This window comes from Ranitomeya imitator, chromosome 2, assembly GCF_032444005.1.
Source record: "Ranitomeya imitator isolate aRanImi1 chromosome 2, aRanImi1.pri, whole genome shotgun sequence".
Classification (NCBI taxonomy): domain Eukaryota; kingdom Metazoa; phylum Chordata; class Amphibia; order Anura; family Dendrobatidae; genus Ranitomeya; species Ranitomeya imitator.
Genome location: NC_091283.1, coordinates 573320377 through 573345836, shown reverse-complemented (window position 1 = coordinate 573345836; position 25460 = coordinate 573320377). Strand labels below are relative to the sequence as shown.

Below are 25460 nucleotides of genomic sequence, written 5' to 3'. Positions count from 1 at the left end.
AAGTGTCTGCAGAGTCAATGATGAAACGAGGTTGTCACGATATGGTATGAAATATCATATAAGTTTAGTTGCTCTTCAGCTCATAAGGTAGGCTAAACCCCCCCTTCCCTAGCTGACTCTACTTGTTTCTCTCTAGGCTACAGACTGTATGCTAGAAGGGGGTTTTATTGCCTTGGGTCGTAAATTCCAGGCTCAGAGGAAAGTCCCTCACCCCTCCCACCTTCACCAGTCAGAACTGGAAAAATGGCTCCAAAAATTCATGAAAGATTCTTTGTTTAGTTTTTGTTAGATATTAGGCAACGATTTAAGCTAGAAATACGAAAATATATATTTTTATTCTCACTCGGTGTATCTACACAACCCGCGAAACACGAGCTTCTAACTCCATCTGGTAAAGAAGTAGGGATTTCTCTGGAAATATGTATCCCAGATAGGACATATTTGATCTCATTAGAATGCCCACGTTAATCTGAGATGAATGATGAGTTTGGTAGAACTATGGCGTGTTTTGTAGTGAAGTTATAGAAATTAGAAAGAATAGTTTAAAGTTTAGGCAGAATGTAGAGAGAGGACGGTCTGGATAAGCCAGCCCTTCTGTGATGTCAAAGCCGGAAGGTATTAAGTTGTCGCAGGCTGCCCAGCTGAGTCTCTCTGCTAGATCTCTTCCTGACTGCTTGTCTCCTGAAGCCAGCAGCACGTCCAAATGAGCTGGGACATATGGAAAAACTCCACTAGCCTGGATGCTTGTCATGCTTTTAACATGTGAGTGTTATCTGTTCTCTTTTATTCCCTTTATGTTATAATTACCCATGTACATATTTGCAATTGTCTCATTTGTAACTTTTTTATAAAATATTTTTGATAACGCACTGCCTAATTTTTAATGGGATATACTATTATATGTTAGTTCTTCTCCATGCTCTAAAAACCGTACCCTAAGTCTTCTGAAGGGAAAACGCTACTGTTACTGTTGTGTTGGGTTAGCTTCGGACCCGTTTAATCGAAGCTGGTGGCAGCGAAAGTGCGCTGACTGTTGGATTATGCTGAAGCAACTGCGGGTTTGATAATTATTGTTCCTGCCTGAGTGGGAGTAGTTTACCGCGTCGCTGCAGCGTGCCCAATAGCCAGTACATAGCAGGCAGCCTTCCTGGCGACTAATTACCCAGGGTGCAGTACCTAATCTGACCTGAAAGTAAGGGGGCGCCAGAGAGCTGCAAGTGTTAAGTGGAACTGTAAGCGGGATATACATAAATCACTGCAGTTTGTGGTATATTGAAAGCAGTGGGATACCTAGAATAAGCCCCTGCTGTAAGCAAGAGGCCAATAGCCTTGTGTGTGGTTTTTTATCACATCGTGGAGTGGAGGGATAACTAAGATAAGCCCCCCTACACATGTGATAGCCGTCTGTTGGCCTGAAGTCACCTCAATCCGTGACGTAGGGGTGACGGTCACGGTGGGAATCCTGACCCAGTGTTGACAGCGGTCAGGGGAATCGTGACAGAGGTGCACTGCGAATGTCAACAAACAAGGAAAAGAACTAGCTTGCATTGGCCGGGAATCGAACCCGGGCCTCCCGCGTGGCAGGCGAGAATTCTACCACTGAACCACCAATGCTTGGATGTGTCTTTTCTCTCTGTGGTGTCCACCAGTCCCAGGGTCTCTCTCTGTGGTGTCCACCAGTCCCAGGGTCTGATGGCCACCTTCGGCCGACTGGACCGCGTGCAGCTCCGCAGGGCCGGTGGTCGACGGAATCTCGGCTAGCTCAGTCGGTAGAGCATGAGACTCTTAATCTCAGGGTCGTGGGTTCGAGCCCCACGTTGGGCGGTTTCTTATTGCCTCCTTTTACTGCTTGTGCTAACTCCTGTCAACCCAGATGGCCCCTTGTGAAATGCCCCTTCTGCTGCAAAACATGAGAAACTGCCTAGTCCTGGATGATGAAGGGAAGGCCCAAAAGGATGGGGAGCCAAAGAAGAGCAGCGTGAGCCCTGTGGTTTTTGAAAGTGTCTGCAGAGTCAATGATGAAACGAGGTTGTCACGATATGGTATGAAATATCATATAAGTTTAGTTGCTCTTCAGCTCATAAGGTAGGCTAAACCCCCCCTTCCCTAGCTGACTCTACTTGTTTCTCTCTAGGCTACAGACTGTATGCTAGAAGGGGGTTTTATTGCCTTGGGTCGTAAATTCCAGGCTCAGAGGAAAGTCCCTCACCCCTCCCACCTTCACCAGTCAGAACTGGAAAAATGGCTCCAAAAATTCATGAAAGATTCTTTGTTTAGTTTTTGTTAGATATTAGGCAACGATTTAAGCTAGAAATACGAAAATATATATTTTTATTCTCACTCGGTGTATCTACACAACCCGCGAAACACGAGCTTCTAACTCCATCTGGTAAAGAAGTAGGGATTTCTCTGGAAATATGTATCCCAGATAGGACATATTTGATCTCATTAGAATGCCCACGTTAATCTGAGATGAATGATGAGTTTGGTAGAACTATGGCGTGTTTTGTAGTGAAGTTATAGAAATTAGAAAGAATAGTTTAAAGTTTAGGCAGAATGTAGAGAGAGGACGGTCTGGATAAGCCAGCCCTTCTGTGATGTCAAAGCCGGAAGGTATTAAGTTGTCGCAGGCTGCCCAGCTGAGTCTCTCTGCTAGATCTCTTCCTGACTGCTTGTCTCCTGAAGCCAGCAGCACGTCCAAATGAGCTGGGACATATGGAAAAACTCCACTAGCCTGGATGCTTGTCATGCTTTTAACATGTGAGTGTTATCTGTTCTCTTTTATTCCCTTTATGTTATAATTACCCATGTACATATTTGCAATTGTCTCATTTGTAACTTTTTTATAAAATATTTTTGATAACGCACTGCCTAATTTTTAATGGGATATACTATTATATGTTAGTTCTTCTCCATGCTCTAAAAACCATACCCTAAGTCTTCTGAAGGGAAAACGCTACTGTTACTGTTGTGTTGGGTTAGCTTCGGACCCGTTTAATCGAAGCTGGTGGCAGCGAAAGTGCGCTGACTGTTGGATTATGCTGAAGCAACTGCGGGTTTGATAATTATTGTTCCTGCCTGAGTGGGAGTAGTTTACCGCGTCGCTGCAGCGTGCCCAATAGCCAGTACATAGCAGGCAGCCTTCCTGGCGACTAATTACCCAGGGTGCAGTACCTAATCTGACCTGAAAGTAAGGGGGTGCCAGAGAGCTGCAAGTGTTAAGTGGAACTGTAAGCGGGATATACATAAATCCCTGCAGTTTGTGGTATATTGAAAGCAGTGGGATACCTAGAATAAGCCCCTGCTGTAAGCAAGAGGCCAATAGCCTTGTGTGTGGTTTTTTATCACATCGTGGAGTGGAGGGATAACTAAGATAAGCCCCCCTACACATGTGATAGCCGTCTGTTGGCCTGAAGTCACCTCAATCCGTGACGTAGGGGTGACGGTCACGGTGGGAATCCTGACCCAGTGTTGACAGCGGTCAGGGGAATCGTGACAGAGGTGCACTGCGAATGTCAACAAACAAGGAAAAGAACTAGCTTGCATTGGCCGGGAATCGAACCCGGGCCTCCCGCGTGGCAGGCGAGAATTCTACCACTGAACCACCAATGCTTGGATGTGTCTTTTCTCTCTGTGGTGTCCACCAGTCCCAGGGTCTCTCTCTGTGGTGTCCACCAGTCCCAGGGTCTGATGGCCACCTTCGGCCGACTGGACCGCGTGCAGCTCCGCAGGGCCGGTGGTCGACAGAAGCCCGGCTAGCTCAGTCGGTAGAGCATGAGACTCTTAATCTCAGGGTCGTGGGTTCGAGCCCCACGTTGGGCGGTTTCTTATTGCCTCCTTTTACTGCTTGTGCTAACTCCTGTCAACCCAGATGGCCCCTTGTGAAATGCCCCTTCTGCTGCAAAACATGAGAAACTGCCTAGTCCTGGATGATGAAGGGAAGGCCCAAAAGGATGGGGAGCCAAAGAAGAGCAGCGTGAGCCCTGTGGTTTTTGAAAGTGTCTGCAGAGTCAATGATGAAACGAGGTGCACTGCGAATGTCAACAAACAAGGAAAAGAACTAGCTTGCATTGGCCGGGAATCGAACCCGGGCCTCCCGCGTGGCAGGCGAGAATTCTACCACTGAACCACCAATGCTTGGATGTGTCTTTTCTCTCTGTGGTGTCCACCAGTCCCAGGGTCTCTCTCTGTGGTGTCCACCAGTCCCAGGGTCTGATGGCCACCTTCGGCCGACTGAACCGCGTGCAGCTCCGCAGGGCCAGTGGTCGACGGAAGCCCGGCTAGCTCAGTCGGTAGAGCATGAGACTCTTAATCTCAGGGTCGTGGGTTCGAGCCCCACGTTGGGCGGTTTCTTATTGCCTCCTTTTACTGCTTGTGCTAACTCCTGTCAACCCAGATGGCCCCTTGTGAAATGCCCCTTCTGCTGCAAAACATGAGAAACTGCCTAGTCCTGGATGATGAAGGGAAGGCCCAAAAGGATGGGGAGCCAAAGAAGAGCAGCGTGAGCCCTGTGGTTTTTGAAAGTGTCTGCAGAGTCAATGATGAAACGAGGTTGTCACGATATGGTATGAAATATCATATAAGTTTAGTTGCTCTTCAGCTCATAAGGTGGGCTAAACCCCCCTTCCCTAGCTGACTCTACTTGTTTCTCTCTGGGCTACAGACTGTATGCTAGAAGGGGGTTTTATTGCCTTGGGTCGTAAATTCCAGGCTCAGAGGAAAGTCCCTCACCCCTCCCACCTTCACCAGTCAGAACTGGAAAAATGGCTCCAAAAATTCATGAAAGATTCTTTGTTTAGTTTTTGTTAGATATTAGGCAACGATTTAAGCTAGAAATACGAAAATATATATTTTTATTCTCACTCGGTGTATCTACACAACCCGCGAAACACGAGCTTCTAACTCCATCTGGTAAAGAAGTAGGGATTTCTCTGGAAATATGTATCCCAGATAGGACATATTTGATCTCATTAGAATGCCCACGTTAATCTGAGATGAATGATGAGTTTGGTAGAACTATGGCGTGTTTTGTAGTGAAGTTATAGAAATTAGAAAGAATAGTTTAAAGTTTAGGCAGAATGTAGAGAGAGGAGGGTCTGGATAAGCCAGCCCTTCTGTGATGTCAAAGCCGGAAGGTATTAAGTTGTCGCAGGCTGCCCAGCTGAGTCTCTCTGCTAGATCTCTTCCTGACTGCTTGTCTCCTGAAGCCAGCAGCACGTCCAAATGAGCTGGGACATATGGAAAAACTCCACTAGCCTGGATGCTTGTCATGCTTTTAACATGTGAGTGTTATCTGTTCTCTTTTATTCCCTTTATGTTATAATTACCCATGTACATATTTGCAATTGTCTCATTTGTAACTTTTTTATAAAATATTTTTGATAACGCACTGCCTAATTTTTAATGGGATATACTATTATATGTTAGTTCTTCTCCATGCTCTAAAAACCATACCCTAAGTCTTCTGAAGGGAAAACGCTACTGTTACTGTTGTGTTGGGTTAGCTTCGGACCCGTTTAATCGAAGCTGGTGGCAGCGAAAGTGCGCTGACTGTTGGATTATGCTGAAGCAACTGCGGGTTTGATAATTATTGTTCCTGCCTGAGTGGGAGTAGTTTACTGCGTCGCTGCAGCGTGCCCAATAGCCAGTACATAGCAGGCAGCCTTCCTGGCGACTAATTACCCAGGGTGCAGTACCTAATCTGACCTGAAAGTAAGGGGGCGCCAGAGAGCTGCAAGTGTTAAGTGGAAATGTAAGCGGGATATACATAAATCCCTGCAGTTTGTGGTATATTGAAAGCAGTGGGATACCTAGAATAAGCCCCTGCTGTAAGCAAGAGGCCAATAGCCTTGTGTGTGGTTTTTTATCACATCGTGGAGTGGAGGGATAACTAAGATAAGCCCCCCTACACATGTGATAGCCGTCTGTTGGCCTGAAGTCACCTCAATCCGTGACGTAGGGGTGACGGTCACGGTGGGAATCCTGACCCAGTGTTGACAGCGGTCAGGGGAATCGTGACAGAGGTGCACTGCGAATGTCAACAAACAAGGAAAAGAACTAGCTTGCATTGGCCGGGAATCGAACCCGGGCCTCCCGCGTGGCAGGCGAGAATTCTACCACTGAACCACCAATGCTTGGATGTGTCTTTTCTCTCTGTGGTGTCCACCAGTCCCAGGGTCTCTCTCTGTGGTGTCCACCAGTCCCAGGGTCTGATGGCCACCTTCGGCCGACTGGACCGCGTGCAGCTCCGCAGGGCCGGTGGTCGACGGAAGCCCGGCTAGCTCAGTCGGTAGAGCATGAGACTCTTAATCTCAGGGTCGTGGGTTCGAGCCCCACGTTGGGCGGTTTCTTATTGCCTCCTTTTACTGCTTGTGCTAACTCCTGTCAACCCAGATGGCCCCTTGTGAAATGCCCCTTCTGCTGCAAAACATGAGAAACTGCCTAGTCCTGGATGATGAAGGGAAGGCCCAAAAGGATGGGGAGCCAAAGAAGAGCAGCGTGAGCCCTGTGGTTTTTGAAAGTGTCTGCAGAGTCAATGATGAAACGAGGTGCACTGCGAATGTCAACAAACAAGGAAAAGAACTAGCTTGCATTGGCCGGGAATCGAACCCGGGCCTCCCGCGTGGCAGGCGAGAATTCTACCACTGAACCACCAATGCTTGGATGTGTCTTTTCTCTCTGTGGTGTCCACCAGTCCCAGGGTCTCTCTCTGTGGTGTCCACCAGTCCCAGGGTCTGATGGCCACCTTCGGCCGACTGGACCGCGTGCAGCTCCGCAGGGCCGGTGGTCGACGGAAGCCCGGCTAGCTCAGTCGGTAGAGCATGAGACTCTTAATCTCAGGGTCGTGGGTTCGAGCCCCACATTGGGCGGTTTCTTATTGCCTCCTTTTACTGCTTGTGCTAACTCCTGTCAACCCAGATGGCCCCTTGTGAAATGCCCCTTCTGCTGCAAAACATGAGAAACTGCCTAGTCCTGGATGATGAAGGGAAGGCCCAAAAGGATGGGGAGCCAAAGAAGAGCAGCGTGAGCCCTGTGGTTTTTGAAAGTGTCTGCAGAGTCAATGATGAAACGAGGTGCACTGCGAATGTCAACAAACAAGGAAAAGAACTAGCTTGCATTGGCCGGGAATCGAACCCGGGCCTCCCGCGTGGCAGGCGAGAATTCTACCACTGAACCACCAATGCTTGGATGTGTCTTTTCTCTCTGTGGTGTCCACCAGTCCCAGGGTCTCTCTCTGTGGTGTCCACCAGTCCCAGGGTCTGATGGCCACCTTCGGCCGACTGAACCGCGTGCAGCTCCGCAGGGCCGGTGGTCGACAGAAGCCCGGCTAGCTCAGTCGGTAGAGCATGAGACTCTTAATCTCAGGGTCGTGGGTTCGAGCCCCACGTTGGGCGGTTTCTTATTGCCTCCTTTTACTGCTTGTGCTAACTCCTGTCAACCCAGATGGCCCCTTGTGAAATGCCCCTTCTGCTGCAAAACATGAGAAACTGCCTAGTCCTGGATGATGAAGGGAAGGCCCAAAAGGATGGGGAGCCAAAGAAGAGCAGCGTGAGCCCTGTGGTTTTTGAAAGTGTCTGCAGAGTCAATGATGAAACGAGGTTGTCACGATATGGTATGAAATATCATATAAGTTTAGTTGCTCTTCAGCTCATAAGGTGGGCTAAACCCCCCCTTCCCTAGCTGACTCTACTTGTTTCTCTCTGGGCTACAGACTGTATGCTAGAAGGGGGTTTTATTGCCTTGGGTCGTAAATTCCAGGCTCAGAGGAAAGTCCCTCACCCCTCCCACCTTCACCAGTCAGAACTGGAAAAATGGCTCCAAAAATTCATGAAAGATTCTTTGTTTAGTTTTTGTTAGATATTAGGCAACGATTTAAGCTAGAAATACGAAAATATATATTTTTATTCTCACTCGGTGTATCTACACAACCCGCGAAACACGAGCTTATAACTCCATCTGGTAAAGAAGTAGGGATTTCTCTGGAAATATGTATCCCAGATAGGACATATTTGATCTCATTAGAATGCCCACGTTAATCTGAGATGAATGATGAGTTTGGTAGAACTATGGCGTGTTTTGTAGTGAAGTTATAGAAATTAGAAAGAATAGTTTAAAGTTTAGGCAGAATGTAGAGAGAGAAGGGTCTGGATAAGCCAGCCCTTCTGTGATGTCAAAGCCGGAAGGTATTAAGTTGTCGCAGGCTGCCCAGCTGAGTCTCTCTGCTAGATCTCTTCCTGACTGCTTGTCTCCTGAAGCCAGCAGCACGTCCAAATGAGCTGGGACATATGGAAAAACTCCACTAGCCTGGATGCTTGTCATGCTTTTAACATGTGAGTGTTATCTGTTCTCTTTTATTCCCTTTATGTTATAATTACCCATGTACATATTTGCAATTGTCTCATTTGTAACTTTTTTATAAAATATTTTTGATAACGCACTGCCTAATTTTTAATGGGATATACTATTATATGTTAGTTCTTCTCCATGCTCTAAAAACCGTACCCTAAGTCTTCTGAAGGGAAAACGCTACTGTTACTGTTGTGTTGGGTTAGCTTCGGACCCGTTTAATCGAAGCTGGTGGCAGCGAAAGTGCGCTGACTGTTGGATTATGCTGAAGCAACTGCGGGTTTGATAATTATTGTTCCTGCCTGAGTGGGAGTAGTTTACCGCGTCGCTGCAGCGTGCCCAATAGCCAGTACATAGCAGGCAGCCTTCCTGGCGACTAATTACCCAGGGTGCAGTACCTAATCTGACCTGAAAGTAAGGGGGCGCCAGAGAGCTGCAAGTGTTAAGTGGAACTGTAAGCGGGATATACATAAATCACTGCAGTTTGTGGTATATTGAAAGCAGTGGGATACCTAGAATAAGCCCCTGCTGTAAGCAAGAGGCCAATAGCCTTGTGTGTGGTTTTTTATCACATCGTGGAGTGGAGGGATAACTAAGATAAGCCCCCCTACACATGTGATAGCCGTCTGTTGGCCTGAAGTCACCTCAATCCGTGACGTAGGGGTGACGGTCACGGTGGGAATCCTGACCCAGTGTTGACAGCGGTCAGGGGAATCGTGACAGAGGTGCACTGCGAATGTCAACAAACAAGGAAAAGAACTAGCTTGCATTGGCCGGGAATCGAACCCGGGCCTCCCGCGTGGCAGGCGAGAATTCTACCACTGAACCACCAATGCTTGGATGTGTCTTTTCTCTCTGTGGTGTCCACCAGTCCCAGGGTCTCTCTCTGTGGTGTCCACCAGTCCCAGGGTCTGATGGCCACCTTCGGCCGACTGGACCGCGTGCAGCTCCGCAGGGCCGGTGGTCGACGGAATCTTGGCTAGCTCAGTCGGTAGAGCATGAGACTCTTAATCTCAGGGTCGTGGGTTCGAGCCCCACGTTGGGCGGTTTCTTATTGCCTCCTTTTACTGCTTGTGCTAACTCCTGTCAACCCAGATGGCCCCTTGTGAAATGCCCCTTCTGCTGCAAAACATGAGAAACTGCCTAGTCCTGGATGATGAAGGGAAGGCCCAAAAGGATGGGGAGCCAAAGAAGAGCAGCGTGAGCCCTGTGGTTTTTGAAAGTGTCTGCAGAGTCAATGATGAAACGAGGTTGTCACGATATGGTATGAAATATCATATAAGTTTAGTTGCTCTTCAGCTCATAAGGTAGGCTAAACCCCCCCTTCCCTAGCTGACTCTACTTGTTTCTCTCTAGGCTACAGACTGTATGCTAGAAGGGGGTTTTATTGCCTTGGGTCGTAAATTCCAGGCTCAGAGGAAAGTCCCTCACCCCTCCCACCTTCACCAGTCAGAACTGGAAAAATGGCTCCAAAAATTCATGAAAGATTCTTTGTTTAGTTTTTGTTAGATATTAGGCAACGATTTAAGCTAGAAATACGAAAATATATATTTTTATTCTCACTCGGTGTATCTACACAACCCGCGAAACACGAGCTTCTAACTCCATCTGGTAAAGAAGTAGGGATTTCTCTGGAAATATGTATCCCAGATAGGACATATTTGATCTCATTAGAATGCCCACGTTAATCTGAGATGAATGATGAGTTTGGTAGAACTATGGCGTGTTTTGTAGTGAAGTTATAGAAATTAGAAAGAATAGTTTAAAGTTTAGGCAGAATGTAGAGAGAGGACGGTCTGGATAAGCCAGCCCTTCTGTGATGTCAAAGCCGGAAGGTATTAAGTTGTCGCAGGCTGCCCAGCTGAGTCTCTCTGCTAGATCTCTTCCTGACTGCTTGTCTCCTGAAGCCAGCAGCACGTCCAAATGAGCTGGGACATATGGAAAAACTCCACTAGCCTGGATGCTTGTCATGCTTTTAACATGTGAGTGTTATCTGTTCTCTTTTATTCCCTTTATGTTATAATTACCCATGTACATATTTGCAATTGTCTCATTTGTAACTTTTTTATAAAATATTTTTGATAACGCACTGCCTAATTTTTAATGGGATATACTATTATATGTTAGTTCTTCTCCATGCTCTAAAAACCGTACCCTAAGTCTTCTGAAGGGAAAACGCTACTGTTACTGTTGTGTTGGGTTAGCTTCGGACCCGTTTAATCGAAGCTGGTGGCAGCGAAAGTGCGCTGACTGTTGGATTATGCTGAAGCAACTGCGGGTTTGATAATTATTGTTCCTGCCTGAGTGGGAGTAGTTTACCGCGTCGCTGCAGCGTGCCCAATAGCCAGTACATAGCAGGCAGCCTTCCTGGCGACTAATTACCCAGGGTGCAGTACCTAATCTGACCTGAAAGTAAGGGGGTGCCAGAGAGCTGCAAGTGTTAAGTGGAACTGTAAGCGGGATATACATAAATCCCTGCAGTTTGTGGTATATTGAAAGCAGTGGGATACCTAGAATAAGCCCCTGCTGTAAGCAAGAGGCCAATAGCCTTGTGTGTGGTTTTTTATCACATCGTGGAGTGGAGGGATAACTAAGATAAGCCCCCCCTACATATGTGATAGCCGTCTGTTGGCCTGAAGTCACCTCAATCCGTGACGTAGGGGTGACGGTCACGGTGGGAATCCTGACCCAGTGTTGACAGCGGTCAGGGGAATCGTGACAGAGGTGCACTGCGAATGTCAACAAACAAGGAAAAGAACTAGCTTGCATTGGCCGGGAATCGAACCCGGGCCTCCCGCGTGGCAGGCGAGAATTCTACCACTGAACCACCAATGCTTGGATGTGTCTTTTCTCTCTGTGGTGTCCACCAGTCCCAGGGTCTCTCTCTGTGGTGTCCACCAGTCCCAGGGTCTGATGGCCACCTTCGGCCGACTGGACCGCGTGCAGCTCCGCAGGGCCGGTGGTCGACAGAAGCCCGGCTAGCTCAGTCGGTAGAGCATGAGACTCTTAATCTCAGGGTCGTGGGTTCGAGCCCCACGTTGGGCGGTTTCTTATTGCCTCCTTTTACTGCTTGTGCTAACTCCTGTCAACCCAGATGGCCCCTTGTGAAATGCCCCTTCTGCTGCAAAACATGAGAAACTGCCTAGTCCTGGATGATGAAGGGAAGGCCCAAAAGGATGGGGAGCCAAAGAAGAGCAGCGTGAGCCCTGTGGTTTTTGAAAGTGTCTGCAGAGTCAATGATGAAACGAGGTGCACTGCGAATGTCAACAAACAAGGAAAAGAACTAGCTTGCATTGGCCGGGAATCGAACCCGGGCCTCCCGCGTGGCAGGCGAGAATTCTACCACTGAACCACCAATGCTTGGATGTGTCTTTTCTCTCTGTGGTGTCCACCAGTCCCAGGGTCTCTCTCTGTGGTGTCCACCAGTCCCAGGGTCTGATGGCCACCTTCGGCCGACTGAACCGCGTGCAGCTCCGCAGGGCCAGTGGTCGACGGAAGCCCGGCTAGCTCAGTCGGTAGAGCATGAGACTCTTAATCTCAGGGTCGTGGGTTCGAGCCCCACGTTGGGCGGTTTCTTATTGCCTCCTTTTACTGCTTGTGCTAACTCCTGTCAACCCAGATGGCCCCTTGTGAAATGCCCCTTCTGCTGCAAAACATGAGAAACTGCCTAGTCCTGGATGATGAAGGGAAGGCCCAAAAGGATGGGGAGCCAAAGAAGAGCAGCGTGAGCCCTGTGGTTTTTGAAAGTGTCTGCAGAGTCAATGATGAAACGAGGTTGTCACGATATGGTATGAAATATCATATAAGTTTAGTTGCTCTTCAGCTCATAAGGTGGGCTAAACCCCCCTTCCCTAGCTGACTCTACTTGTTTCTCTCTGGGCTACAGACTGTATGCTAGAAGGGGGTTTTATTGCCTTGGGTCGTAAATTCCAGGCTCAGAGGAAAGTCCCTCACCCCTCCCACCTTCACCAGTCAGAACTGGAAAAATGGCTCCAAAAATTCATGAAAGATTCTTTGTTTAGTTTTTGTTAGATATTAGGCAACGATTTAAGCTAGAAATACGAAAATATATATTTTTATTCTCACTCGGTGTATCTACACAACCCGCGAAACACGAGCTTCTAACTCCATCTGGTAAAGAAGTAGGGATTTCTCTGGAAATATGTATCCCAGATAGGACATATTTGATCTCATTAGAATGCCCACGTTAATCTGAGATGAATGATGAGTTTGGTAGAACTATGGCGTGTTTTGTAGTGAAGTTATAGAAATTAGAAAGAATAGTTTAAAGTTTAGGCAGAATGTAGAGAGAGGAGGGTCTGGATAAGCCAGCCCTTCTGTGATGTCAAAGCCGGAAGGTATTAAGTTGTCGCAGGCTGCCCAGCTGAGTCTCTCTGCTAGATCTCTTCCTGACTGCTTGTCTCCTGAAGCCAGCAGCACGTCCAAATGAGCTGGGACATATGGAAAAACTCCACTAGCCTGGATGCTTGTCATGCTTTTAACATGTGAGTGTTATCTGTTCTCTTTTATTCCCTTTATGTTATAATTACCCATGTACATATTTGCAATTGTCTCATTTGTAACTTTTTTATAAAATATTTTTGATAACGCACTGCCTAATTTTTAATGGGATATACTATTATATGTTAGTTCTTCTCCATGCTCTAAAAACCATACCCTAAGTCTTCTGAAGGGAAAACGCTACTGTTACTGTTGTGTTGGGTTAGCTTCGGACCCGTTTAATCGAAGCTGGTGGCAGCGAAAGTGCGCTGACTGTTGGATTATGCTGAAGCAACTGCGGGTTTGATAATTATTGTTCCTGCCTGAGTGGGAGTAGTTTACTGCGTCGCTGCAGCGTGCCCAATAGCCAGTACATAGCAGGCAGCCTTCCTGGCGACTAATTACCCAGGGTGCAGTACCTAATCTGACCTGAAAGTAAGGGGGCGCCAGAGAGCTGCAAGTGTTAAGTGGAAATGTAAGCGGGATATACATAAATCCCTGCAGTTTGTGGTATATTGAAAGCAGTGGGATACCTAGAATAAGCCCCTGCTGTAAGCAAGAGGCCAATAGCCTTGTGTGTGGTTTTTTATCACATCGTGGAGTGGAGGGATAACTAAGATAAGCCCCCCTACACATGTGATAGCCGTCTGTTGGCCTGAAGTCACCTCAATCCGTGACGTAGGGGTGACGGTCACGGTGGGAATCCTGACCCAGTGTTGACAGCGGTCAGGGGAATCGTGACAGAGGTGCACTGCGAATGTCAACAAACAAGGAAAAGAACTAGCTTGCATTGGCCGGGAATCGAACCCGGGCCTCCCGCGTGGCAGGCGAGAATTCTACCACTGAACCACCAATGCTTGGATGTGTCTTTTCTCTCTGTGGTGTCCACCAGTCCCAGGGTCTCTCTCTGTGGTGTCCACCAGTCCCAGGGTCTGATGGCCACCTTCGGCCGACTGGACCGCGTGCAGCTCCGCAGGGCCGGTGGTCGACGAAAGCCCGGCTAGCTCAGTCGGTAGAGCATGAGACTCTTAATCTCAGGGTCGTGGGTTCGAGCCCCACGTTGGGCGGTTTCTTATTGCCTCCTTTTACTGCTTGTGCTAACTCCTGTCAACCCAGATGGCCCCTTGTGAAATGCCCCTTCTGCTGCAAAACATGAGAAACTGCCTAGTCCTGGATGATGAAGGGAAGGCCCAAAAGGATGGGGAGCCAAAGAAGAGCAGCGTGAGCCCTGTGGTTTTTGAAAGTGTCTGCAGAGTCAATGATGAAACGAGGTGCACTGCGAATGTCAACAAACAAGGAAAAGAACTAGCTTGCATTGGCCGGGAATCGAACCCGGGCCTCCCGCGTGGCAGGCGAGAATTCTACCACTGAACCACCAATGCTTGGATGTGTCTTTTCTCTCTGTGGTGTCCACCAGTCCCAGGGTCTCTCTCTGTGGTGTCCACCAGTCCCAGGGTCTGATGGCCACCTTCGGCCGACTGGACCGCGTGCAGCTCCGCAGGGCCGGTGGTCGACGGAAGCCCGGCTAGCTCAGTCGGTAGAGCATGAGACTCTTAATCTCAGGGTCGTGGGTTCGAGCCCCACATTGGGCGGTTTCTTATTGCCTCCTTTTACTGCTTGTGCTAACTCCTGTCAACCCAGATGGCCCCTTGTGAAATGCCCCTTCTGCTGCAAAACATGAGAAACTGCCTAGTCCTGGATGATGAAGGGAAGGCCCAAAAGGATGGGGAGCCAAAGAAGAGCAGCGTGAGCCCTGTGGTTTTTGAAAGTGTCTGCAGAGTCAATGATGAAACGAGGTGCACTGCGAATGTCAACAAACAAGGAAAAGAACTAGCTTGCATTGGCCGGGAATCGAACCCGGGCCTCCCGCGTGGCAGGCGAGAATTCTACCACTGAACCACCAATGCTTGGATGTGTCTTTTCTCTCTGTGGTGTCCACCAGTCCCAGGGTCTCTCTCTGTGGTGTCCACCAGTCCCAGGGTCTGATGGCCACCTTCGGCCGACTGAACCGCGTGCAGCTCCGCAGGGCCGGTGGTCGACGGAAGCCCGGCTAGCTCAGTCGGTAGAGCATGAGACTCTTAATCTCAGGGTCGTGGGTTCGAGCCCCACGTTGGGCGGTTTCTTATTGCCTCCTTTTACTGCTTGTGCTAACTCCTGTCAACCCAGATGGCCCCTTGTGAAATGCCCCTTCTGCTGCAAAACATGAGAAACTGCCTAGTCCTGGATGATGAAGGGAAGGCCCAAAAGGATGGGGAGCCAAAGAAGAGCAGCGTGAGCCCTGTGGTTTTTGAAAGTGTCTGCAGAGTCAATGATGAAACGAGGTTGTCACGATATGGTATGAAATATCATATAAGTTTAGTTGCTCTTCAGCTCATAAGGTGGGCTAAACCCCCCCTTCCCTAGCTGACTCTACTTGTTTCTCTCTGGGCTACAGACTGTATGCTAGAAGGGGGTTTTATTGCCTTGGGTCGTAAATTCCAGGCTCAGAGGAAAGTCCCTCACCCCTCCCACCTTCACCAGTCAGAACTGGAAAAATGGCTCCAAAAATTCATGAAAGATTCTTTGTTTAGTTTTTGTTAGATATTAGGCAACGATTTAAGCTAGAAATACGAAAATATATATTTTTATTCTCACTCGGTGTATCTACACAACCCGCGAAACACGAGCTTATAACTCCATCTGGTAAAGAAGTAGGGATTTCTCTGGAAATATGTATCCCAGATAGGACATATTTGATCTCATTAGAATGCCCACGTTAATCTGAGATGAATGATGAGTTTGGTAGAACTATGGCGTGTTTTGTAGTGAAGTTATAGAAATTAGAAAGAATAGTTTAAAGTTTAGGCAGAATGTAGAGAGAGAAGGGTCTGGATAAGCCAGCCCTTCTGTGATGTCAAAGCCGGAAGGTATTAAGTTGTCGCAGGCTGCCCAGCTGAGTCTCTCTGCTAGATCTCTTCCTGACTGCTTGTCTCCTGAAGCCAGCAGCACGTCCAAATGAGCTGGGACATATGGAAAAACTCCACTAGCCTGGATGCTTGTCATGCTTTTAACATGTGAGTGTTATCTGTTCTCTTTTATTCCCTTTATGTTATAATTACCCATGTACATATTTGCAATTGTCTCATTTGTAACTTTTTTATAAAATATTTTTGATAACGCACTGCCTAATTTTTAATGGGATATACTATTATATGTTAGTTCTTCTCCATGCTCTAAAAACCGTACCCTAAGTCTTCTGAAGGGAAAACGCTACTGTTACTGTTGTGTTGGGTTAGCTTCGGACCCGTTTAATCGAAGCTGGTGGCAGCGAAAGTGCGCTGACTGTTGGATTATGCTGAAGCAACTGCGGGTTTGATAATTATTGTTCCTGCCTGAGTGGGAGTAGTTTACCGCGTCGCTGCAGCGTGCCCAATAGCCAGTACATAGCAGGCAGCCTTCCTGGCGACTAATTACCCAGGGTGCAGTACCTAATCTGACCTGAAAGTAAGGGGGCGCCAGAGAGCTGCAAGTGTTAAGTGGAACTGTAAGCGGGATATACATAAATCACTGCAGTTTGTGGTATATTGAAAGCAGTGGGATACCTAGAATAAGCCCCTGCTGTAAGCAAGAGGCCAATAGCCTTGTGTGTGGTTTTTTATCACATCGTGGAGTGGAGGGATAACTAAGATAAGCCCCCCTACACATGTGATAGCCGTCTGTTGGCCTGAAGTCACCTCAATCCGTGACGTAGGGGTGACGGTCACGGTGGGAATCCTGACCCAGTGTTGACAGCGGTCAGGGGAATCGTGACAGAGGTGCACTGCGAATGTCAACAAACAAGGAAAAGAACTAGCTTGCATTGGCCGGGAATCGAACCCGGGCCTCCCGCGTGGCAGGCGAGAATTCTACCACTGAACCACCAATGCTTGGATGTGTCTTTTCTCTCTGTGGTGTCCACCAGTCCCAGGGTCTCTCTCTGTGGTGTCCACCAGTCCCAGGGTCTGATGGCCACCTTCGGCCGACTGGACCGCGTGCAGCTCCGCAGGGCCGGTGGTCGACGGAATCTCGGCTAGCTCAGTCGGTAGAGCATGAGACTCTTAATCTCAGGGTCGTGGGTTCGAGCCCCACGTTGGGCGGTTTCTTATTGCCTCCTTTTACTGCTTGTGCTAACTCCTGTCAACCCAGATGGCCCCTTGTGAAATGCCCCTTCTGCTGCAAAACATGAGAAACTGCCTAGTCCTGGATGATGAAGGGAAGGCCCAAAAGGATGGGGAGCCAAAGAAGAGCAGCGTGAGCCCTGTGGTTTTTGAAAGTGTCTGCAGAGTCAATGATGAAACGAGGTGCACTGCGAATGTCAACAAACAAGGAAAAGAACTAGCTTGCATTGGCCGGAAATCGAACCCGGGCCTCCCGCGTGGCAGGCGAGAATTCTACCACTGAACCACCAATGCTTGGATGTGTCTTTTCTCTCTGTGGTGTCCACCAGTCCCAGGGTCTCTCTCTGTGGTGTCCACCAGTCCCAGGGTCTGATGGCCACCTTCGGCCGACTGGACCGCGTGCAGCTCCGCAGGGCCGGTGGTCGACGGAAGCCCGGCTAGCTCAGTCGGTAGAGCATGAGACTCTTAATCTCAGGGTCGTGGGTTCGAGCCCCACGTTGGGCGGTTTCTTATTGCCTCCTTTTACTGCTTGTGCTAACTCCTGTCAACCCAGATGGCCCCTTGTGAAATGCCCCTTCTGCTGCAAAACATGAGAAACTGCCTAGTCCTGGATGATGAAGGGAAGGCCCAAAAGGATGGGGAGCCAAAGAAGAGCAGCGTGAGCCCTGTGGTTTTTGAAAGTGTCTGCAGAGTCAATGATGAAACGAGGTTGTCACGATATGGTATGAAATATCATATAAGTTTAGTTGCTCTTCAGCTCATAAGGTAGGCTAAACCCCCCCTTCCCTAGCTGACTCTACTTGTTTCTCTCTGGGCTACAGACTGTATGCTAGAAGGGGGTTTTATTGCCTTGGGTCGTAAATTCCAGGCTCAGAGGAAAGTCCCTCACCCCTCCCACCTTCACCAGTCAGAACTGGAAAAATGGCTCCAAAAATTCATGAAAGATTCTTTGTTTAGTTTTTGTTAGATATTAGGCAACGATTTAAGCTAGAAATACGAAAATATATATTTTTATTCTCACTCGGTGTATCTACACAACCCGCGAAACACGAGCTTCTAACTCCATCTGGTAAAGAAGTAGGGATTTCTCTGGAAATATGTATCCCAGATAGGACATATTTGATCTCATTAGAATGCCCACGTTAATCTGAGATGAATGATGAGTTTGGTAGAACTATGGCGTGTTTTGTAGTGAAGTTATAGAAATTAGAAAGAATAGTTTAAAGTTTAGGCAGAATGTAGAGAGAGGAGGGTCTGGATAAGCCAGCCCTTCTGTGATGTCAAAGCCGGAAGGTATTAAGTTGTCGCAGGCTGCCCAGCTGAGTCTCTCTGCTAGATCTCTTCCTGACTGCTTGTCTCCTGAAGCCAGCAGCACGTCCAAATGAGCTGGGACATATGGAAAAACTCCACTAGCCTGGATGCTTGTCATGCTTTTAACATGTGAGTGTTATCTGTTCTCTTTTATTCCCTTTATGTTATAATTACCCATGTACATATTTGCAATTGTCTCATTTGTAACTTTTTTATAAAATATTTTTGATAACGCACTGCCTAATTTTTAATGGGATATACTATTATATGTTAGTTCTTCTCCATGCTCTAAAAACCGTACCCTAAGTCTTCTGAAGGGAAAACGCTACTGTTACTGTTGTGTTGGGTTAGCTTCGGACCCGTTTAATCGAAGCTGGTGGCAGCGAAAGTGCGCTGACTGTTGGATTATGCTGAAGCAACTGCGGGTTTGATAATTATTGTTCCTGCCTGAGTGGGAGTAGTTTACCGCGTCGCTGCAGCGTGCCCAATAGCCAGTACATAGCAGGCAGCCTTCCTGGCGACTAATTACCCAGGGTGCAGTACCTAATCTGACCTGAAAGTAAGGGGGCGCCAGAGAGCTGCAAGTGTTAAGTGGAACTGTAAGCGGGATATACATAAATCCCTGCAGTTTGTGGTATATTGAAAGCAGTGGGATACCTAGAATAAGCCCCTGCTGTAAGCAAGAGGCCAATAGCCTTGTGTGTGGTTTTTTATCACATCGTGGAGTGGAGGGATAACTAAGATAAGCCCCCCTACACATGTGATAGCCGTCTGTTGGCCTGAAGTCACCTCAATCCGTGACGTAGGGGTGACGGTCACGGTGGGAATCCTGACCCAGTGTTGACAGCGGTCAGGGGAATCGTGACAGAGGTGCACTGCGAATGTCAACAAACAAGGAAAAGAACTAGCTTGCATTGGCCGGGAATCGAACCCGGGCCTCCCGCGCGGCAGGCGAGAATTCTACCACTGAACCACCAACGCTTGGATGTGTCTTTTCTCTCTGTGGTGTCCACCAGTCCCAGGGTCTCTCTCTGTGGTGTCCACCAGTCCCAGGGTCTGATGGCCACCTTCGGCCGACTGGATCGCGTGCAGCTCCGCAGGGCCGGTGGTCGACGGAAGCCCGGCTAGCTCAGTCGGTAGAGCATGAGACTCTTAATCTCAGGGTCGTGGGTTCGAGCCCCACGTTGGGCGGTTTCTTATTGCCTCCTTTTACTGCTTGTGCTAACTCCTGTCAACCCAGATGGCCCCTTGTGAAATGCCCCTTCTGCTGCAAAACATGAGAAACTGCCTAGTCCTGGATGATGAAGGGAAGGCCCAAAAGGATGGGGAGCCAAAGAAGAGCAGCGTGAGCCCTGTGGTTTTTGAAAGTGTCTGCAGAGTCAATGATGAAACGAGGTGCACTGCGAATGTCAACAAACAAGGAAAAGAACTAGCTTGCATTGGCCGGGAATCGAACCCGGGCCTCCCGCGTGGCAGGCGAGAATTCTACCACTGAACCACCAATGCTTGGATGTGTCTTTTCTCTCTGTGGTGTCCACCAGTCCCAGGGTCTCTCTCTGTGGTGTCCACCAGTCCCAGGGTCTGATGGCCACCTTCGGCCGACTGGACCGCGTGCAGCTCCGCAGGGCCGGTGGTCGACGGAAGCCCGGCTAGCTCAGTCGGTAGAGCATGAGACTCTTAATCTCAGGGTCGTGGGTTCGAGCCCCACGTTGGGCAGTTTCTTATTGCCTCCTTTTACTGCTTGTGCTAACTCCTGTCAACCCAGATGGCCCCTTGTGAAATGCCCCTTCTGCTGCAAAACATGAGAAACTGCCTAGTCCTGGATGATGAAGGGAAGGCCCAAAAGGATGGGGAGCCAAAGAAGAGCAGCGTGAGCCCTGTGGTTTTTGAAAGTGTCTGCAGAGTCAATGATGAAACGAGGTGCACTGCGAATGTCAACAAACAAGGAAAAGAACTAGCTTGCATTGGCCGGGAATCGAACCCGGGCCTCCCGCGTGGCAGGCGAGAATTCTACCACTGAACCACCAATGCTTGGATGTGTCTTTTCTCTCTGTGGTGTCCACCAGTCCCAGGGTCTCTCTCTGTGGTGTCCACCAGTCCCAGGGTCTGATGGCCACCTTCGGCCGACTGGACCGCGTGCAGCTCCGCGGGGCCGGTGGTCGAAGGAAGCCCGGCTAGCTCAGTTGGTAGAGCATGAGACTCTTAATCTCAGGGTCGTGGGTTCCAGCCCCACGTTGGGCGGTTTCTTATTGCCTCCTTTTACTGCTTGTGCTAACTCCTGTCAACCCAGATGGCCCCTTGTGAAATGCCCCTTCTGCTGCAAAACATGAGAAACTGCCTAGTCCTGGATGATGAAGGGAAGGCCCAAAAGGATGGGGAGCCAAAGAAGAGCAGCGTGAGCCCTGTGGTTTTTGAAAGTGTCTGCAGAGTCAATGATGAAACGAGGTTGTCACGATATGGTATGAAATATCATATAAGTTTAGTTGCTCTTCAGCTCATAAGGTGGGCTAAACCCCCCCTTCCCTAGCTGACTCTACTTGTTTCTCTCTGGGCTACAGACTGTATGCTAGAAGGGGTTTTTATTGCCTTGGGTCGTAAATTCCAGGCTCAGAGGAAAGTCCCTCACCCCTCCCACCTTCACCAGTCAGAACTGGAAAAATGGCTCCAAAAATTCATGAAAGATTCTTTGTTTAGTTTTTGTTAGATATTAGGCAACGATTTAAGCTAGAAATACGAAAATATATATTTTTATTCTCACTCGGTGTATCTACACAACCCGCGAAACACGAGCTTCTAACTCCATCTGGTAAAGAAGTAGGGATTTCTCTGGAAATATGTATCCCAGATAGGACATATTTGATCTCATTAGAATGCCCACGTTAATCTGAGATGAATGATGAGTTTGGTAGAACTATGGCGTGTTTTGTAGTGAAGTTATAGAAATTAGAAAGAATAGTTTAAAGTTTAGGCAGAATGTAGAGAGAGGAGGGTCTGGATAAGCCAGCCCTTCTGTGATGTCAAAGCCGGAAGGTATTAAGTTGTCGCAGGCTGCCCAGCTGAGTCTCTCTGCTAGATCTCTTCCTGACTGCTTGTCTCCTGAAGCCAGCAGCACGTCCAAATGAGCTGGGACATATGGAAAAACTCCACTAGCCTGGATGCTTGTCATGCTTTTAACATGTGAGTGTTATCTGTTCTCTTTTATTCCCTTTATGTTATAATTACCCATGTACATATTTGCAATTGTCTCATTTGTAACTTTTTTATAAAATATTTTTGATAACGCACTGCCTAATTTTTAATGGGATATACTATTATATGTTAGTTCTTCTCCATGCTCTAAAAACCGTACCCTAAGTCTTCTGAAGGGAAAACGCTACTGTTACTGTTGTGTTGGGTTAGCTTCGGACCCGTTTAATCGAAGCTGGTGGCAGCGAAAGTGCGCTGACTGTTGGATTATGCTGAAGCAACTGCGGGTTTGATAATTATTGTTCCTGCCTGAGTGGGAGTAGTTTACCGCGTCGCTGCAGCGTGCCCAATAGCCAGTACATAGCAGGCAGCCTTCCTGGCGACTAATTACCCAGGGTGCAGTACCTAATCTGACCTGAAAGTAAGGGGGCGCCAGAGAGCTGCAAGTGTTAAGTGGAACTGTAAGCGGGATATACATAAATCACTGCAGTTTGTGGTATATTGAAAGCAGTGGGATACCTAGAATAAGCCCCTGCTGTAAGCAAGAGGCCAATAGCCTTGTGTGTGGTTTTTTATCACATCGTGGAGTGGAGGGATAACTAAGATAAGCCCCCCTACACATGTGATAGCCGTCTGTTGGCCTGAAGTCACCTCAATCCGTGACGTAGGGGTGACGGTCACGGTGGGAATCCTGACCCAGTGTTGACAGCGGTCAGGGGAATCGTGACAGAGGTGCACTGCGAATGTCAACAAACAAGGAAAAGAACTAGCTTGCATTGGCCGGGAATCGAACCCGGGCCTCCCGCGTGGCAGGCGAGAATTCTACCACTGAACCACCAATGCTTGGATGTGTCTTTTCTCTCTGTGGTGTCCACCAGTCCCAGGGTCTCTCTCTGTGGTGTCCACCAGTCCCAGGGTCTGATGGCCACCTTCGGCCGACTGAACCGCGTGCAGCTCCGCAGGGCCGGTGGTCGACGGAAGCCCGGCTAGCTCAGTCGGTAGAGCATGAGACTCTTAATCTCAGGGTCGTGGGTTCGAGCCCCACGTTGGGCGGTTTCTTATTGCCTCCTTTTACTGCTTGTGCTAACTCCTGTCAACCCAGATGGCCCCTTGTGAAATGCCCCTTCTGCTGCAAAACATGAGAAACTGCCTAGTCCTGGATGATGAAGGGAAGGCCCAAAAGGATGGGGAGCCAAAGAAGAGCAGCGTGAGCCCTGTGGTTTTTGAAAGTGTCTGCAGAGTCAATGATGAAACGAGGTTGTCACGATATGGTATGAAATATCATATAAGTTTAGTTGCTCTTCAGCTCATAAGGTGGGCTAAACCCCCCTTCCCTAGCTGACTCTACTTGTTTCTCTCTGGGCTACAGACTGTATGCTAGAAGGGGGTTTTATTGCCTTGGGTCGTAAATTCCAGGCTCAGAGGAAAGTCCCTCACCCCTCCCACCTTCACCAGTCAGAACTGGAAAAATGGCTCCAAAAATTCATGAAAGATTCTTTGTTTAGTTTTTGTTAGATATTAGGCAACGATTTAAGCTAGAAATACGAAAATATATATTTTTATTCTCACTCGGTGTATCTACACAACCCGCGAAACACGAGCTTCTAACTCCATCTGGTAAAGAAGTAGGGATTTCTCTGGAAATATGTATCCCAGATAGGACATATTTGATCTCATTAGAATGCCCACGTTAATCTGAGATGAATGATGAGTTTGGTAGAACTATGGCGTGTTTTGTAGTGAAGTTATAGAAATTAGAAAGAATAGTTTAAAGTTTAGGCAGAATGTAGAGAGAGGAGGGTCTGGATAAGCCAGCCCTTCTGTGATGTCAAAGCCGGAAGGTATTAAGTTGTCGCAGGCTGCCCAGCTGAGTCTCTCTGCTAGATCTCTTCCTGACTGCTTGTCTCCTGAAGCCAGCAGCACGTCCAAATGAGCTGGGACATATGGAAAAACTCCACTAGCCTGGATGCTTGTCATGCTTTTAACATGTGAGTGTTATCTGTTCTCTTTTATTCCCTTTATGTTATAATTACCCATGTACATATTTGCAATTGTCTCATTTGTAACTTTTTTATAAAATATTTTTGATAACGCACTGCCTAATTTTTAATGGGATATACTATTATATGTTAGTTCTTCTCCATGCTCTAAAAACCGTACCCTAAGTCTTCTGAAGGGAAAACGCTACTGTTACTGTTGTGTTGGGTTAGCTTTGGACCCGTTTAATCGAAGCTGGTGGCAGCGAAAGTGCGCTGACTGTTGGATTATGCTGAAGCAACTGCGGGTTTGATAATTATTGTTCCTGCCTGAGTGGGAGTAGTTTACCGCGTCGCTGCAGCGTGCCCAATAGCCAGTACATAGCAGGCAGCCTTCCTGGCGACTAATTACCCAGGGTGCAGTACCTAATCTGACCTGAAAGTAAGGGGGCGCCAGAGAGCTGCAAGTGTTAAGTGGAACTGTAAGCGGGATATGCATAAATCCCTGCAGTTTGTGGTATATTGAAAGCAGTGGGATACCTAGAATAAGCCCCTGCTGTAAGCAAGAGGCCAATAGCCTTGTGTGTGGTTTTTTATCACATCGTGGAGTGGAGGGATAACTAAGATAAGCCCCCCTACACATGTGATAGCCGTCTGTTGGCCTGAAGTCACCTCAATCCGTGACGTAGGGGTGACGGTCACGGTGGGAATCCTGACCCAGTGTTGACAGCGGTCAGGGGAATCGTGACAGAGGTGCACTGCGAATGTCAACAAACAAGGAAAAGAACTAGCTTGCATTGGCCGGGAATCGAACCCGGGCCTCCCGCGTGGCAGGCGAGAATTCTACCACTGAACCACCAATGCTTGGATGTGTCTTTTCTCTCTGTGGTGTCCACCAGTCCCAGGGTCTCTCTCTGTGGTGTCCACCAGTCCCAGGGTCTGATGGCCACCTTCGGCCGACTGGACCGCGTGCAGCTCCGCAGGGCCGGTGGTCGACGGAAGCCCGGCTAGCTCAGTCGGTAGAGCATGAGACTCTTAATCTCAGGGTTGTGGGTTCGAGCCCCACGTTGGGCGGTTTCTTATTGCCTCCTTTTACTGCTTGTGCTAACTCCTGTCAACCCAGATGGCCCCTTGTGAAATGCCCCTTCTGCTGCAAAACATGAGAAACTGCCTAGTCCTGGATGATGAAGGGAAGGCCCAAAAGGATGGGGAGCCAAAGAAGAGCAGCGTGAGCCCTGTGGTTTTTGAAAGTGTCTGCAGAGTCAATGATGAAACGAGGTGCACTGCGAATGTCAACAAACAAGGAAAAGAACTAGCTTGCATTGGCCGGGAATCGAACCCGGGCCTCCCGCGTGGCATGCGAGAATTCTACCACTGAACCACCAATGCTTGGATGTGTCTTTTCTCTCTGTGGTGTCCACCAGTCCCAGGGTCTCTCTCTGTGGTGTCCACCAGTCCCAGGGTCTGATGGCCACCTTCGGCCGACTGGACCGCGTGCAGCTCCGCAGGGCCGGTGGTCGACGGAAGCCCGGCTAGCTCAGTCGGTAGAGCATGAGACTCTTAATCTCAGGGTCGTGGGTTCGAGCCCCACGTTGGGCGGTTTCTTATTGCCTCCTTTTACTGCTTGTGCTAACTCCTGTCAACCCAGATGGCCCCTTGTGAAATGCCCCTTCTGCTGCAAAACATGAGAAACTGCCTAGTCCTGGATGATGAAGGGAAGGCCCAAAAGGATGGGGAGCCAAAGAAGAGCAGCGTGAGCCCTGTGGTTTTTGAAAGTGTCTGCAGAGTCAATGATGAAACGAGGTTGTCACGATATGGTATGAAATATCATATAAGTTTAGTTGCTCTTCAGCTCATAAGGTGGGCTAAACCCCCCCTTCCCTAGCTGACTCTACTTGTTTCTCTCTGGGCTACAGACTGTATGCTAGAAGGGGGTTTTATTGCCTTGGGTCGTAAATTCCAGGCTCAGAGGAAAGTCCCTCACCCCTCCCACCTTCACCAGTCA

General features: G+C 48.5%; 34 non-coding genes across 34 annotated transcripts; 16 read left to right on the top strand and 18 right to left on the bottom strand.

The window, feature by feature from the left end:
• Window positions 1–1543: 1543 nt before the first annotated feature.
• On the bottom strand, window positions 1544–1614 carry TRNAG-GCC (transfer RNA glycine (anticodon GCC)). Its single transcript has one exon. It is a non-coding gene; the product is annotated as a tRNA-Gly (tRNA).
• A 1927-nt stretch (window positions 1615–3541) lies between these two features.
• Window positions 3542–3612, bottom strand: TRNAG-GCC (transfer RNA glycine (anticodon GCC)). Its single transcript has one exon. It is a non-coding gene; the product is annotated as a tRNA-Gly (tRNA).
• A 137-nt stretch (window positions 3613–3749) lies between these two features.
• TRNAK-CUU (transfer RNA lysine (anticodon CUU)) lies at window positions 3750–3822 on the top strand. Its single transcript has one exon. It is a non-coding gene; the product is annotated as a tRNA-Lys (tRNA).
• Window positions 3823–4066: 244 nt separating this feature from the next.
• TRNAG-GCC (transfer RNA glycine (anticodon GCC)) lies at window positions 4067–4137 on the bottom strand. Its single transcript has one exon. It is a non-coding gene; the product is annotated as a tRNA-Gly (tRNA).
• A 137-nt stretch (window positions 4138–4274) lies between these two features.
• Window positions 4275–4347, top strand: TRNAK-CUU (transfer RNA lysine (anticodon CUU)). The gene has a single exon. It is a non-coding gene; the product is annotated as a tRNA-Lys (tRNA).
• Window positions 4348–6063: 1716 nt separating this feature from the next.
• On the bottom strand, window positions 6064–6134 carry TRNAG-GCC (transfer RNA glycine (anticodon GCC)). Its single transcript has one exon. It is a non-coding gene; the product is annotated as a tRNA-Gly (tRNA).
• A 137-nt stretch (window positions 6135–6271) lies between these two features.
• TRNAK-CUU (transfer RNA lysine (anticodon CUU)) lies at window positions 6272–6344 on the top strand. Its single transcript has one exon. It is a non-coding gene; the product is annotated as a tRNA-Lys (tRNA).
• Window positions 6345–6588: 244 nt separating this feature from the next.
• On the bottom strand, window positions 6589–6659 carry TRNAG-GCC (transfer RNA glycine (anticodon GCC)). Its single transcript has one exon. It is a non-coding gene; the product is annotated as a tRNA-Gly (tRNA).
• A 137-nt stretch (window positions 6660–6796) lies between these two features.
• On the top strand, window positions 6797–6869 carry TRNAK-CUU (transfer RNA lysine (anticodon CUU)). The gene has a single exon. It is a non-coding gene; the product is annotated as a tRNA-Lys (tRNA).
• Window positions 6870–7113: 244 nt separating this feature from the next.
• TRNAG-GCC (transfer RNA glycine (anticodon GCC)) lies at window positions 7114–7184 on the bottom strand. The gene has a single exon. It is a non-coding gene; the product is annotated as a tRNA-Gly (tRNA).
• A 137-nt stretch (window positions 7185–7321) lies between these two features.
• TRNAK-CUU (transfer RNA lysine (anticodon CUU)) lies at window positions 7322–7394 on the top strand. The gene has a single exon. It is a non-coding gene; the product is annotated as a tRNA-Lys (tRNA).
• Window positions 7395–9111: 1717 nt separating this feature from the next.
• TRNAG-GCC (transfer RNA glycine (anticodon GCC)) lies at window positions 9112–9182 on the bottom strand. Its single transcript has one exon. It is a non-coding gene; the product is annotated as a tRNA-Gly (tRNA).
• Window positions 9183–11110: 1928 nt separating this feature from the next.
• On the bottom strand, window positions 11111–11181 carry TRNAG-GCC (transfer RNA glycine (anticodon GCC)). The gene has a single exon. It is a non-coding gene; the product is annotated as a tRNA-Gly (tRNA).
• Window positions 11182–11318: 137 nt separating this feature from the next.
• On the top strand, window positions 11319–11391 carry TRNAK-CUU (transfer RNA lysine (anticodon CUU)). The gene has a single exon. It is a non-coding gene; the product is annotated as a tRNA-Lys (tRNA).
• Window positions 11392–11635: 244 nt separating this feature from the next.
• Window positions 11636–11706, bottom strand: TRNAG-GCC (transfer RNA glycine (anticodon GCC)). The gene has a single exon. It is a non-coding gene; the product is annotated as a tRNA-Gly (tRNA).
• A 137-nt stretch (window positions 11707–11843) lies between these two features.
• Window positions 11844–11916, top strand: TRNAK-CUU (transfer RNA lysine (anticodon CUU)). Its single transcript has one exon. It is a non-coding gene; the product is annotated as a tRNA-Lys (tRNA).
• Window positions 11917–13632: 1716 nt separating this feature from the next.
• On the bottom strand, window positions 13633–13703 carry TRNAG-GCC (transfer RNA glycine (anticodon GCC)). The gene has a single exon. It is a non-coding gene; the product is annotated as a tRNA-Gly (tRNA).
• Window positions 13704–13840: 137 nt separating this feature from the next.
• Window positions 13841–13913, top strand: TRNAK-CUU (transfer RNA lysine (anticodon CUU)). The gene has a single exon. It is a non-coding gene; the product is annotated as a tRNA-Lys (tRNA).
• A 244-nt stretch (window positions 13914–14157) lies between these two features.
• On the bottom strand, window positions 14158–14228 carry TRNAG-GCC (transfer RNA glycine (anticodon GCC)). Its single transcript has one exon. It is a non-coding gene; the product is annotated as a tRNA-Gly (tRNA).
• A 137-nt stretch (window positions 14229–14365) lies between these two features.
• Window positions 14366–14438, top strand: TRNAK-CUU (transfer RNA lysine (anticodon CUU)). The gene has a single exon. It is a non-coding gene; the product is annotated as a tRNA-Lys (tRNA).
• Window positions 14439–14682: 244 nt separating this feature from the next.
• TRNAG-GCC (transfer RNA glycine (anticodon GCC)) lies at window positions 14683–14753 on the bottom strand. Its single transcript has one exon. It is a non-coding gene; the product is annotated as a tRNA-Gly (tRNA).
• Window positions 14754–14890: 137 nt separating this feature from the next.
• Window positions 14891–14963, top strand: TRNAK-CUU (transfer RNA lysine (anticodon CUU)). Its single transcript has one exon. It is a non-coding gene; the product is annotated as a tRNA-Lys (tRNA).
• A 1717-nt stretch (window positions 14964–16680) lies between these two features.
• On the bottom strand, window positions 16681–16751 carry TRNAG-GCC (transfer RNA glycine (anticodon GCC)). Its single transcript has one exon. It is a non-coding gene; the product is annotated as a tRNA-Gly (tRNA).
• A 662-nt stretch (window positions 16752–17413) lies between these two features.
• On the top strand, window positions 17414–17486 carry TRNAK-CUU (transfer RNA lysine (anticodon CUU)). The gene has a single exon. It is a non-coding gene; the product is annotated as a tRNA-Lys (tRNA).
• A 1717-nt stretch (window positions 17487–19203) lies between these two features.
• On the bottom strand, window positions 19204–19274 carry TRNAG-GCC (transfer RNA glycine (anticodon GCC)). The gene has a single exon. It is a non-coding gene; the product is annotated as a tRNA-Gly (tRNA).
• A 137-nt stretch (window positions 19275–19411) lies between these two features.
• TRNAK-CUU (transfer RNA lysine (anticodon CUU)) lies at window positions 19412–19484 on the top strand. The gene has a single exon. It is a non-coding gene; the product is annotated as a tRNA-Lys (tRNA).
• A 244-nt stretch (window positions 19485–19728) lies between these two features.
• On the bottom strand, window positions 19729–19799 carry TRNAG-GCC (transfer RNA glycine (anticodon GCC)). Its single transcript has one exon. It is a non-coding gene; the product is annotated as a tRNA-Gly (tRNA).
• Window positions 19800–19936: 137 nt separating this feature from the next.
• On the top strand, window positions 19937–20009 carry TRNAK-CUU (transfer RNA lysine (anticodon CUU)). The gene has a single exon. It is a non-coding gene; the product is annotated as a tRNA-Lys (tRNA).
• A 244-nt stretch (window positions 20010–20253) lies between these two features.
• On the bottom strand, window positions 20254–20324 carry TRNAG-GCC (transfer RNA glycine (anticodon GCC)). Its single transcript has one exon. It is a non-coding gene; the product is annotated as a tRNA-Gly (tRNA).
• Window positions 20325–22251: 1927 nt separating this feature from the next.
• Window positions 22252–22322, bottom strand: TRNAG-GCC (transfer RNA glycine (anticodon GCC)). Its single transcript has one exon. It is a non-coding gene; the product is annotated as a tRNA-Gly (tRNA).
• A 137-nt stretch (window positions 22323–22459) lies between these two features.
• TRNAK-CUU (transfer RNA lysine (anticodon CUU)) lies at window positions 22460–22532 on the top strand. Its single transcript has one exon. It is a non-coding gene; the product is annotated as a tRNA-Lys (tRNA).
• A 1716-nt stretch (window positions 22533–24248) lies between these two features.
• On the bottom strand, window positions 24249–24319 carry TRNAG-GCC (transfer RNA glycine (anticodon GCC)). Its single transcript has one exon. It is a non-coding gene; the product is annotated as a tRNA-Gly (tRNA).
• A 137-nt stretch (window positions 24320–24456) lies between these two features.
• Window positions 24457–24529, top strand: TRNAK-CUU (transfer RNA lysine (anticodon CUU)). Its single transcript has one exon. It is a non-coding gene; the product is annotated as a tRNA-Lys (tRNA).
• Window positions 24530–24981: 452 nt separating this feature from the next.
• On the top strand, window positions 24982–25054 carry TRNAK-CUU (transfer RNA lysine (anticodon CUU)). The gene has a single exon. It is a non-coding gene; the product is annotated as a tRNA-Lys (tRNA).
• The last annotated feature ends 406 nt before the right edge of the window (window positions 25055–25460 follow it).